The following is a 14,115-nucleotide window of genomic DNA, read 5'->3' as shown; positions in this document are numbered from 1 at the left end:
TTATCTTTGATTCAGACATAAATTTGATTTTTCAGCTCTGGCTGCATGGATTGTGAAGTTAGTGCATTTAATAATTTCACTATTTGACTTCCTCAAACCAGGGCTGAAATCCAGCAGGTTCTGACAGGTTCTGGAGAACCGGAAGCGGAAATTTTGAGCAGTTCAGAGAATCAGCAAATACCACCTCTGGATGGCCCCAGAATGGGATGGGATTTTGCAATATCCTTCCCCCAGGAGTAGAGAGGGAATGGGGATTTTTCAGTATCCTTCCCCCCACCCCCGGAGTGGGGTGAGAATGGAGATTTTTCAGTATCCTTCCGCTGCCATGCCCTCCAAGCCATGCCCACCAAGCCACACTCACAGAACAGGTAGTAAAAAAAATTGGATTTCACCACTGTCTCAAACAATCATCAAGATCCAAAAAATACAAGACTGTTTTCTATTCTATAAATTATACTCTAGAATTTAACATCCCAAAACGATCAAATTGTGTCAGTGGTCAAAAGTTCATTCTGTGTTGAACTCAAAGATTTTCCAGTTGTTTGAGAAAATTATGATGTGTTTAGTTAGAGCTTAAATGGGCTCTATTTCACATCACCCTCTAGGTGCAGCAAACAAGCTACATAAATTTAAAACTATATACAATTATATTATTATACAATTATACAATAACAACAAATTATGGCAGAGAATCAAATTATTATATAAGCTCCTGAATTATAGTTTTTAATAGGACAAATTGTGCTGGAATCACCCTTCAGCTGATACCACTGGCAAACCTAGAATATAAGCCTGAGTGGCTGTAAAAGTATTCCAGTTGTCCAGTCTTATTCTATTGGTTTTCTCCTTACTAAAGTTACACTTTGGTTAATTTCCTCAATACTGGACTATTTAGCAATTGGATCTAAACCATTATAGACAAATCAAGTTCAGCCATTACGTGGTAAGATCTGATTCTAAGATACCTCCTTCTAACAGCTTTGATCTCAAATAATCAATTTGACAGCACTTTTGTCTAATAGAATAGAGTTCATCAGAATTCATTGACAATTTATGTATCAAACTAAAAGTAATCTTTTAATCAATGTTAATTACATTTTAACCAACTATATCACAGGTGTCAAAGTCGTGGCATCATGTTGCTGCCACGTGACGTTTTATGACATTTTTCCCTTCATGGAACTGGGGTGGGTGTGGCCTGCGCGTGATGCATCCGACTGCAGGCCACCAGTTTGATACCCCTGAACTATATCTTACTTTCATCTCCAATTTTGCTGGTCATTGATTGAATAAATATTATTGATTGATTTATTGGTAAAATCAACAAAATAATTACCCAGAGAATTGTTTGCTAAAAACAGCATTATTAAACAACTCCAAATAGCATGCTAACTATTACAGATATGATGAACTTTAATAATTATCCTATTTTGTGGTAACTTTACAATAAATAGAGGGGTTTTTTGTTTCTTTATATCTGCAAGCATCTTTACATCTTGTTTCCTTCACATTTGACATAAATGTGCATCACACTGCATTCTGACATAGTTCAAAAGAACTCCAATAAAATCTTCAAAGAAATAATTTTCATTCATACAGTGTTATATTACATTTCTGTCAGTTCCTAAATAATAACTATCCACATTAATATGGATGAAAAACAACAGCTGGGCTGTGGATAAACATTCTATTTGGAAGTAAATCTATAGTACGACTAAAAATAAAATATACTAGGTTATGATAGCAATGTAGTATGAAAGCTGCTGTTATTTGCTGACTCTCTATAAACATAGTTTATTTGTAAATTGTATATTTGTTTATTGAAACTACTTTTAAACCACTTGTCATTTTTGCAAATAGAGTTAACTATGCCCAAATAAGATTTCAGCTATCTAATAAATGCATTTATATTTGTTTTTATCCATTTATGTATACTGTTTTAACCCTTGGTTTTATCAGTACGCCACCTAGAGTTACCTTGTGTGAAATGAGAGACCACATAAATTTAATTAATAAATATAGCCCCAGCAGATAATAATATTTATGGCAAGTAGGATAAAAAGTTGCATATTTTACCAGCAGGCTATAGCAATTAAAAGGTAAAGGAACACAAATTGTTTAAGGCAAAGAACAGATTTGGAGCCAAGGCCAGGGGCATCTGGCCATGGATCCTCATTAAGCTGTGAAAAGCTGAAATACAAAAAAACCCCACCACTGTTTGACTTAATATCAGAGGCTGGGAAATATCTCATAATAAACATTGAAGTGATTGTTTCGTGGACCAAAATATTTCTCTTGCCCTAAATTGAAGGTACAACCAAAAAATTTATTTTCTGTTAATTTTGGGGCCAAAAGAACAAAGAAAATGTAGGCATTGCTGACTGGTTCTCATATATTCATCCTTCACATTAGTTCAGAACATTTTTTTAAAGGAGTGAAAAAGGGAATCAAGCAGAGTTTGATTTCATTTATGAAAAAAAAAGTTCTCACAATTTTATCTTTATGACAGCTGCAGAAAATTCTCTTTTTTCTGTCAAAAAGTTTCCTTTCTCTGCCTTCCTTTTGGATAAAAGCTTGGTGATAGTTACATGCCAACTATGAGATGGAACTAGATATTGTCCCATTTCTGAAGTTTCAAGCATATAAAAACAGCCAGATAGTCCTTAGATGAGTGGTTGCACTCTCAAACTACACTTTGTCAGCTGTTTTATTTGTTTTTTCTTTCTTTGATTAAATCACCACTTGGGCAATTAATGATACATGAGGTTAGAGTCTGCAGTTTTATTTCATTTCTTTTTTTATTTATTTATTTATTTATTTATTAATCATATTTATATACCGCCCTATCTCCCGAAGGACTCAGGCCAGGCATATTGTGGGAATCCAGCTGCAGAGAAATTACCTTGGAGAAACTATGCAGCACCAATTACCAAAACATGTACAGACATGATTTTTAAACTTGGTTAACAACAACAACAAAAAAGGTAGAAATTCTGATGGGCTGTGTGGTACTCTCAATAGAGTTCCAATCAAATTGGTGGAGTTGGTTTTCTGATCTGGCTTTCCTCCACACACTGAATCCAGCCCTTCAAGTCACTAGCTTAAATGTATGACACTTTCTGTCTTTTCTTATCTTTTACCTTTGCAGATAAATACTGGGCTGATTTGAATTAAAGGAGAAACCAAACAATCCACACATTACTTAGGAATGCAATCTTGTCTCCTTTTATCTAAGCCAGTGCTCCTCTTTTAATTTAAATATGTCCCGCATATGCAAAAAAATATATATTAAAAAAATAGGGGTCTTAAAAATTTAAAAAATGTGTAGCAGTGCTGAGTTTTTGTACATTAATATGTGTCTTGTGCATATGTGTAGTCTTCAGTTACTGTGGACTCATGGCAGCTGCTTGAACTAGTCCCCTACAGGTTTTTTGGCAAAGTTAGCGAGAAGTGGCTTGCCAGTTTCTTCTTCCTAGGGCTGAAAGAAAACAAATGGCCTGAAATCAACCCAGCTGGCTTCTTGTCTAAGGCAGAATTAGAATTTACAGTCTTGTAATTTCCAGCCTGGTGCTTTTAACTACTACACCAAATTGGCTCACTACATAATGGCTTATAGATACAGTGCATTTAATCAGAAACTGTTACTGCTTGGTACACATAAGGAATTAACACTCTTTGCTGTTAGATGGAAAGGTTAATTCCAACAATATGGCATGTTCAACATTGTTCTAATTTGATGCAAATAACTTGGACAGAAAAATTGGATAGCAGACAAAAAGGAAACAAAGCTGGTGGCTCCCTGATATCATATCCATAAAATAAATAATTTGTGGATTGAGGCAAAAACTAAATTAAAATTTAAAATGTCTTTACAGTACATTCAAACCCATTACTTTCCATTCCAGTGGCCTACTCTGTCTTCTTGTTTAATGTTTAAACCAACAATGTTAAACCAAAGAGTAGAATCAAATGGAATGCCACATGGTTTGGTCTGCCCATGTCCTATTCAACGTTTTTATTAATGACTGGATGAAGAGACTTGTTGCAGATGACTGGATGAAGAGACTTGTTGCAGATGACTAGTGGGCTGGCTAATACCACTGAAGACAGAAATATAATTCAAAATGAATTTGTAAGTTAGACAAGTGGACCAAAATTAAAGAATGAAGTTTAACAGAGACAAATGCAAAGTTCTTCATTAGGAAAATGAAAAAGAAACTGTGCACTATTGGGGGCTATTTGATCTGGTTGCACTACTTGTGAAAGGAATCTTGAAATACAAAAATGAAACCCAACTGCTAAAAAATAATAAATGCTTTTTAGTTTGTACCAGTAGAAGCACTATTTCCAAATCACAAAAACCATTTTACTATTCAGATCTCACTTTAAATTTTGTGCCAAGTTTTAGATACTGAACCTAAAGAAGGCTTTGGACAAACAGGAACAGGTTCAACGATAGATAATCAAGGCATTAGAAATTAAGTCCTTTGAGAAGAGTTAGAAGTATCAGAAATACTTATCTTGAGAAAAGGTAGTACTATAAACTTTAATAACATATTAAAATATATTATTTACTATCTTATAATATTCTCTCTGGGGAGAATACTTTTCAAATACTAAAAGGGGTGTCAGAAAATCCAGATGTTCTCTGAAGTCCAAAATGTTTACAGTGAGCTTTCTACCAATTATTAATGCTATACAATGTTTTGGATTTAATTCCAGAAAGGTATTTCAGAGCATCTGACAACTCAAACATAAATTCAAAGCAACCACATTTTCTTAGAATGCACAGATAGCTATAAACATTATGTCTATATGTAGCATAATCATTCCTTCCATGTAAATGAAATATGATTCTCTCCGTGTCTTATATTTTGTTTTGTTTTAAACACCTTGAGTAAAACTATTAAATGATTAGATATCTTCATAAGTAAAGTTTAATAGTTTGTATGATTTTGTTTCACTTCTGTTGAAAACACTTCTTACTTTCATGATTTAAGTGTCATCTCTTTTCATCATGTTCCTTTCCTCTGCATGTATATTGAATGATTTTCTAAAAGCATCTTAAAGAGTTCTTCCATTCTGAATTCTCAAGGAAACGTTGATTGGAAATCAATGGAATATCATTTCTGGAGAAATGAATATGCTAAATATAATTACAGCTATTCATTACCTGAATCAGAATAATAACTCTTGTCAGTTTGAGAAGTATGAAGAGACAATAAATACCATTGCCTGCAGAAATGTTATAAAGAAATGTTATAAAGCGTATGTATGCTGTTATTTGAATTACACATAACCAAGAATTGCATAATGATCGCCCATACACTATTTTGTTCATTCAGATGAAGCGGTGCAATCTTCATGTTATTTTTATCTCAAGGTTCCTGCCACTGGTCCCAACAATTGTTTAGCCAAGTATTAAAACTTCTTTAATTGCATCAGCCTTACTCATCAACTAAGTAAAAATACACTGGGTCTGAATTTACTCTTTACCATGAATAAAGAGTTGTTTCTAGGCACTGCACACAATTAGAATTTTTAGAAATTATTCTAAAAAAAAAAAGAATTAACTCAGTATATGCTTGTTGTTAAAAAAAATAGATTTAATTATAAATCACCCTGTTAATGAAACCCAGGAATTTAAGACACACTTTTTAAATAAAAATGAATTTAATATCAATTCCATTTTAATAACAATTTCAATTTCTACTATATGTTCTATATTATTTTGTCAAATTAAAATATATCATCACCAAATACATTAGTTTAGCTGTATTTAATATTGAATGAAGTTTTGTTTTTAAAAATTTTCCTATTACATAAGTAAACAATTTGTAAGCCCTTTTTCTAATATTATTTTCTTTTACAAACCTAACTGGAAATAAACTCATATCTCAAAGATATTACAAAGGAGTGCTGGTGTCAGTTTGGGGATGAAGTAGAAAATATTAAACCTCAGATTTTTGCATTCATATAATCAGACAATTATGCCCCCACATATATGCCTCCATTATTTAAATTTCCACATTGATTCTGGTGTCTTGGCAGTAAAATGTCTTACAGTTCTTTATGTGTAATTGGTATATGAAATAGTATGTATCCAATAAATAAATGGCAAAAGCTTAGTTCATACATTGACCAGCCACTGTTAGTTTTAACCATAGCTTGTTTAATCAGCCCGAATGTTTAGGTAATACTGCTACTAAAGCATAATGATAAAACATCAGTTATGATTTGTAAACTATAATGACTGAATTTAAAGTCTTCTGTTTAGTTTGAGAAAACAAATTGGCATGCTACATCAGTAACCCAACTGAGAAAGACAAATGTAGAATTAATTCAAGACCTTTCTGCCTTAATTAAAAATTTCTAAAACACTGGCTGCATTTATATCATGTGATCTTTGTTTCAGATTTTTTGTGTGTGTGTTTGATTGAATAAACTAGTTGAACAAATCATGGCTTATCATAATAGGTAATCTCAGTGTTGAAAAACAGAAGTTCAATATTATGTGGAATAAAGAATTTCCATATATATTTAGTTTACTATACATATTTAGAATAGACTAGAATAACAGAATTGGGAGGGACCTTGGACGTATTCTAGTCCAACCCAGCTCAGGCAGGAAACCCTATGCCCATGATGGCGAACCTATGGCAAGCGTGCCCCAGGTGGTACGTGTAGCCATATCAGTGGGCATGTGAGTTCAGGCCAGGTGATTTTCGGGCCTTCTGGGCCCACCAGAAGTAGGGAAACAGGCTGTTTCCTGCCTCCGGAGGGCTTCAGGAGGTGGTGAGGAAGGCCTATTTCTCTCTCTCTCCAGCCTCCAGAGCCTTTCTAGGAGTCTGGGGAGGGCAAAAATGGCCTTCCCCACTCCCCCGAAGGCCCTCCGGAGGCCGGAAATGGCCCGTTTGCCAACTTCCGGTGGGATCAGAAGGCCCATTTTTTGCTCTCCCCAGCCTCCAGAGCCTTTCTAGGAGCTTGAGGGGCAGGGGTGAAATGCTCCCAGTTTGGACTGGCTCGCGCGATCCGGTAGCGATGGCAGCTGCTGGTTTGGAGGACCGGTAGCAAAAATCCCTGGCCCCGCCCCCCTGCCTCTGCTGAGCTGCACCATCAGCAGAGGTTTTATTTTTTTTAACTTTTAAAAACAGGTTTTTTTTCAGCTGAAACAAAAAAAAGCTTTTGAGGATCCCGCCCCTCAACTGAGATCGGCAGAGCCTTTAAACTTTTTTTAAAAAAAATTAAAGGCTACTCTGGGGATCTCACCTGAGTTCCTCATCAGCAGAATCTGTAGAAAACATGTAGAAAACCTCCTTTTAAGAGATTCTAAGGCACTTACCTGATTACTGATCGAACACATGGCTTTTTTCCCAGCCCGAAAGCCCCAGTTTCACTTTCAGCCAGACAGAATCAATTGCTTAGCTATTCTATTTTCTCAGTGAGCAACTAATGCTGGCTGGCTTTGCTGGCTGAGAAACTCCGGGAATTGAAGTCCACAAACCTTAGTTACTAAGGTTGGAGACCTCTGATTTAAAAATATAAATAAAATAAAATAAAATAATAAAATAAAATATTTGTGCAGCTTTCTGAGATTTGTGCAGCTTTCTGTAGTGTTTCACTCTAACTACACAAACACACAAAATCTTACAAAGCTGTATGTGGCATTTTGTGTGTGTGTGTGTGTGTGTCAGTTGTGTTGTGTGTGTGTAAAGTGTAAAAGTTGGTTTTTGAGCTTTTTGTGGCTGTGTGAAGTGTGAAGGGCAGCTGTTTTTACATTGTGTGTGAGTCAGTTGTGTTGTGTTATGTTGTGTGTGTGTAAAATGTGAAAGTTGGTTTTTGGTACCTCTTATTGTTTTTTATACTTTGTTTATTATTTTTATTATTTATTGTTATTGGCCACACCCACCCAGCCATCTGACCACCAAGCCATGCCCACTAATTAAGCCACGCCCACAGAACCTGTAGGGAAAAATTTTAGATTTCACCCCTGTTGAGGAGGGTATTAACATTTCATGTGATCTTGATTCTATCCCTTTGTTAATGCAGCCTGGAATTGTGTTGGCTTTTTTGACAGCTGCAGCACACTGCTGGCTCATATTTAAGTGATTGTCCACTAGGACTCCAAGATCCCTCTCACAGTTACTACTGCTGAGTAGTACCACCTACACCACAGGTATCAAACTCGCGGCATCAGGTTGCTGTCATGTGACGTTTTATGATGTTTTTCCCATTTGTGGAACTGGGGTGGACGTGGCCTGTGCATGACACATCCAGCCCACGAGTCGCCAGTTTGACACTCCTGACCTACACTGTACCTATGCATTTTGTTACTTACTGTTTTCACTGTTGAATTTCATTTTGTTAGATAATGCCCAATGTTCAAGTCTTTCAAGATCCTTCTGTATTTTAAGCCTATGTTATGGAGTGTTGGCTATGTCATCTGCAAATTTGATGAGTTCCCCATCTATCCCCTCATCCAAATCTTTGATGAAGATGTTGAAGAGTACTGGGCCCAAAATAGAGCCTCGGGGTAACCCAGTGCAGATTTCCCTCCAATGTAGTTCCATTGAGGACTACATATTGAGTGCGGTTGGTTAGCCAGTTATGAATCCATCCAGTGGTGATGCTGTCTAACCTACATTTTTCTACCCTATCAAGTAGTAGGTTGAGGTCTACTTTGTCAAATGCCTTGCTGAAGTCCAAGTAAATTTATTTAAGGTTCTTCTAATATGAAGATTCTAGTGAAGATGCTTGAGCCTTGTATTTCTTAAAGTCTGGCTAGTCTATCAAATAGTCTATTAACAAGGAAAAAAATAATGAAATATAAATCTACATATATTTATTCAGAAGTTAGTTTCATTGACTCACTTGTTTTAAGACTGCAATTTTAAATAATTCTGTGCACAGAGTTTATCCGATGAAATCATCAACATTTTCTGCAATGGCCCTGAGTTCAAGAACAGTGACAGCTTGTTAGCCCCATGCTTTTGCAGAGTGGTTTGCAAGAATGAGTCCAGCAAACGCAAATTCATTTATACAATAAATTCAATCACCAAAACCAATACCAATCATAATAAACTTTGCTTACGGCCTGACCTATCCATACTGCATGCTCACTCCCATGAATTCTGCTCAGAACTTAAAAGAGATATTTCACAAGAAGAGTACTTCACTCCTCTGCTCACAACAGAATACCTTATGCCACCAGGCTTGAAATTTTGGGCTTAGATAACTTAGAACTACGCATAGTACACAAAATTATCTGTGACAACGTCCTACCTGTCAATGACTACTTCAGCTTCAGCCGCAATAATACACAAGCACACAATAGATACAAACTTATAATAAACCGCACCAAACTCAATTGCAGAAAATATGACCAACAGAGTGATCAATGCCTTGGAATGCACTACCTGACTCTGTGTAGCAGACAAATCAGCTTAAATGTCAAATGTCTCTCTATAATTTTAAGTACAAAAAACTGTTAAAATAGCATTCTTCTTGCTCTCCCACAGGAGGGCATTACATTAATACTTGAATAAAAATAATTGGAAATTTTTAGGTAGCAAAGTGAGATTATAAAAGCCCAGTCTAGCACAATACCAACGAAGAAGAAAAATAATAAATCTCAAAAGAAACTATTATGGATGCATAAAGAACTATCTGACAAATTGAAAGACAAAAAGGACAAGTATAAAAAGTGGAAAGAGGGGCAAATAACTAAGGCAGAATATCAGCAAATAGCCCGAGCCTGTAAAGATGAAGTGAGGAAACCTAAGGCTCACAACAAACAAAAGCTATCGACAAAAGTAACAAATAACAAAAAAAGCTTCTTCCAACATGTTAAAAACAAGAAAAAAGTCAAGGAAACTATTGGGCCATTGCTGGGAGAAAGTGGCAAGAAGATGACAAGCAACAGGGAGAAAGCAGATCTACTTAACTCATATTTTGCATCTGTCTTTACACAAAAGGAAAAAACAATCCAACCTATCAAAAACAGCACTACAAAAAACAGATTAGGAACACAAGTTAAAATAGGAAAAAAAATGGTAAGTGAACACATGTCTACCCTAGACGAGTTCAAATCACCAGGACCAGATGGATTACACCCCAGGGTTCTGAAGGAACTGGCAGACGAGATCTCAGAACCACTGAACTATATCTTTCAAAGATCCTGGAGCACAGGAGAACCGCCAGAGGACTGGAAAAGAGCTGATGTAGTTCCCATCTTCAAAAAAGAAAAAAAACCAGATCCAGGAAATTACAGACCTATCAGCCTGACCTCAATACCAGGGAAGATTCTGGAAATGATAATCAAGCAACGAATCATTGAACACCTAGAAGCAAACAAAGTAATAACCAAAAGCTGACATGGGTTTGTCAAAAACAGATCATGCCAGACTAATCTCATTGCATTCTTTGACAAAGTGACAAAATTAGTAGACCAGAGGAATGCTGTCGATATAATTTACTTGGACTTCATCAAAGCATTTGATAAAGTAGACCATAACCTACTACTAGATAAAGTAGAAAAATGTGGGTTAGACAGCACCACCACCAGATGGATTCGCAACTGGCTGACCAACCGCACTCAACGTGTAGTCCTCAATGGAACTACATCCACATGGAGGGAAGTATGCAGTGGAGTACCCCAAGGCTCTGTTTTAGGCCCAGTACTCTTCAACATCTTCATCAATGACTTGGACAAGGGATCCATCAAATGGGGAACTCATCAAATTTGCAGATGCCACCAAGCTGGCAGGAATAGCCAACATTCCAGAAGATAGGCTGAAGATACAGAAGGATCTTGACAGACTTGAACACTGGGTGCTATCTAACAAAATGAAATTCAACAGTGAAAATAGTAAGGTTCTACATTTAGGCCAAAAAAACAAAATGCACAGGTACCATATATGTGGTACCTTGCTCAATAGTAGTAACTGTGAGAGGGAACTTGGAGTCCTAGTGGACAACCATTTAGATATGAGCCAGCAGTGTGCAGCAGCTACCAAAAAAGCCAACACAGTTCTGGGCTGCATAAACAGAGGGATAGAATCAAGATCACATGAAGTGTTAATACTACTTTATAATGCCTTCGTAAGGCCACACTTGGAATATTGCAGTTTTGGTCACCACGATGTAAAAAAGATGTTGAGACTCTAGAAAGCGTGCAGAGAAGAGCAACAAAGATGATTAGGGGACTGGAGGCTAAAACATATGAAGAACAGTTGCAGAAACTCGGTATGTCTAGTTTAATGAAAAGAAGGACTAGGGGAGACATGATAGCAGTGTTCCAATATCTCAGGGGTTGCCACAAAGAGAGGGAGTCAAACTATTCTCCAAAGCACCTGAGGGTAGAAGAAGAAGCAATGGAAACTAATCAAGGAGAGAAGCAACTTAGAACTAAGGAGAAATTTCCTGACAGTTAGAACAATCAATAAGTGGAACAACTTGCCTGCAGAAGTTGTGAATGCTCCAACACTGGAAATTTTTAAGAAAATGTTGGATAGCCATTTGTCTGAAATGGTGTAGAATTTCCTGCCTGGGCAGGGGGTTGGACTAGAAGACCTCCAAGGTCCCTTCCAACTCTGTTATTATGTTATATTTATGTTAAGTCTTTCCTATTTCATTTTGGGATCTGATCTTTCATCACTCAGGCATTTAAAAGGAGTGTTCAAAACTTTCATTTGAACTTTGACTTTGAATTTCCATAAAGAGGCATCATCCTGACTTTCTTGTTGTAACTGTTATACATCCAGATTCTTTTCTTGATTTGTCTTTTGTATTCCCATTTTGATAATCTCAATTTTGTTATTTTCCATGTCTTCAAACTCTATAAAATATGTGTCAGTTAAAAAAATATGTAAATCTGCATTCTTTCTAAGATATTAATTATTAATATTTCAGGTCATGTTTAAAACTACTAAGGTAAGTTATAACTGGATTAGTCATTTTTGCTTGGTTCTTTAGTTCCCTCTAGTGTCCATTTGCAATTTTCATCAAGCCTCTGTTCTATTTCAGTCATTCAGCATATATTATTTAGTTATATACTAGTTTTTCAAATCTTTCAACAAAAATAACTAATATTACAAATCTTTCTAGTCTCCCAAACTATTTAAAACTTTGTTAAATGTTTTGGGCTTTTTGCCAATTGTATATTATTTTAAATTGTGGTCTCTGTTTCCAATTTCTTAAATCCAAAGATGGTAAAACTCACCAGATGTCTAATTAAGATGACTATTTTGAAGGTCCATAATGCCTGCTAAGAGATTAAATTAAACATTTCTGAATGTGATCAGAAAATGAGGCTGGCTTAGTGTCCTTATAAAAGGCTTCCCTGCTGCTGAGACAAAAGATGTTGTCTTCCTTGTTTCATGGTTCTCAAATCTGCAGGAGACGGCTGTTTTACAGTCTCCATAGAGTACTTACGAGCAGTCTCCCCTTCTCCAGGGAGATTCGAAGGACTGGAGTACTCACCAGCCTTTTATCTTCACAGCGGTTATCATCTCCACTTGTTCACATAGATGTCTTCAATCAGACATCACTCACACCAGAGACCCCCATTTTGTCAGTTCCAATATACATTGCTTCTGTTTACTGCATTTATGTGCCATTTCTTTCTTTTCTTCCCTACACTAATTTTTCATAAGCTATGTAAGAAGAATCACAGAGCTGTCCATGGGAAGATACTTTCTGTATATTCACTGAGTCTTGTTTAAATGCCTAAAAAGGGCTACACTTTGTGAAATGCAATGTAATCTCTTGTATCTATACATTGCCAGAGCTAGCAACTAAGCACTTTTAATATATTGACAGTAGGAACTGTTTTTAAAACAGCATACAAGGTATAGAATTGTACTGCAAGTATGAAAATTCATAGTAAAATATGGATTTTATTGTAACAATGTTGTTGTCCTACTAGTATAGATTCAGATATAACTTCACATTCCCTTGTTTTGTAAATAAAATTGCAGGCAACCCATCTAGCTTATAATCTATTTTTTGAGTGTGACCAAGTTCATTTTCATTCCAGCAACACTGTTCAGTGAACGTGAGTTCACTAAATATGTATCTGACTGTCCCTAGGATGGAGTACAACAATAATTTCCACGTAGTTCCAGAGACATGATTTATTGTTTTGGGATGGGTTCCATTTTCACCAAATAAATCTGAAACCCGAGAGTGCTTCTTGGACTAAATAGCCTCATGGATGCTGACTGTAGTTTTAGACAAGTGAGCTCTTTATCTGTAACATAGTAGTTAATATTCTAGCTGTAACTTTCCTTTGTAAAACAGTTTTCTAGTAAGATATCTTCTGTGTAATATCCATGTGCCCATGTTGTATAGCATTATTATTATCCTTCTTATCTTCTTTAGTACCCCCTCTTATTGGGATGATGATGATAATGATGATGCTTTGCATTGCACTAGAAGCTTCTGCTCTGGAGACAAATTCCTTGTATGTCACACTTGGCCAAATAAAGTCTTGTCTTGTCTTGTCTTGTCTTGTCTTGTCTTGTCTTGTCTTGTCTTGTCTTGTCTTGTCTTGTCTTCCATTCCATTCCATTCCATTCCATTCCATTCCATTCCATTCTCTAACTATTGGAGGTGTGAATCCAATAGTACTGATTCTTCAATACTTCAGGGGACTGTGTCTGTAAGTGACTGTAAGGGGACAGAGTAGTATTAATACAAAGCTAAGAATTTCTCTGAGCCCCTTTTTGTCTGTCATTCTGCTCTTTTGTTTCACAAGATTGATGATTCCACTACTTTCTGCTTTTCTTCCCAAAAATACACAGACGCACACAGAGCACATGCTCTTGGACTCTTCTCCTGAAACTCATTATGTAATTACCTTAAGTGCTAGACTCTTCCTATTCTTATTATCCATTGCTGGTAAATAAATCACCTTCTGTTACAGAAGTTCTGTTATAAAAGTTTCAGATTCTTGCTCCTAGTAATGTTCACATGCACATTTAGAAATTTCAGTTTCCATAGTTAGGAGGCATAAGCCTATTCTTTCCTCATAAGCATAAACCATTTCTCTCTACTAGCACTATGTATGCTAGGTTCTTTCCAGCCCTATCATCTGCCTGTCTCCTCCTTTTGATA

At 36.2% G+C, this 14,115-nt stretch overlaps 1 protein-coding gene across 1 annotated transcript in view; it reads right to left on the bottom strand.

The window, feature by feature from the left end:
* Nucleotides 1–14,115, bottom strand: part of CNIH3 (cornichon family AMPA receptor auxiliary protein 3) — a 170,462-nt gene that overhangs the window by 141,798 nt on the left and 14,549 nt on the right. The gene's annotated exons all lie outside the window — the stretch shown is intronic.

Source organism: Ahaetulla prasina, chromosome 1, assembly GCF_028640845.1.
Source record: "Ahaetulla prasina isolate Xishuangbanna chromosome 1, ASM2864084v1, whole genome shotgun sequence".
NCBI lineage: Eukaryota > Metazoa > Chordata > Lepidosauria > Squamata > Colubridae > Ahaetulla > Ahaetulla prasina.
Note: the sequence above shows the minus strand (reverse complement) of the source record. Positions and strands in the feature narration are given on the sequence as shown.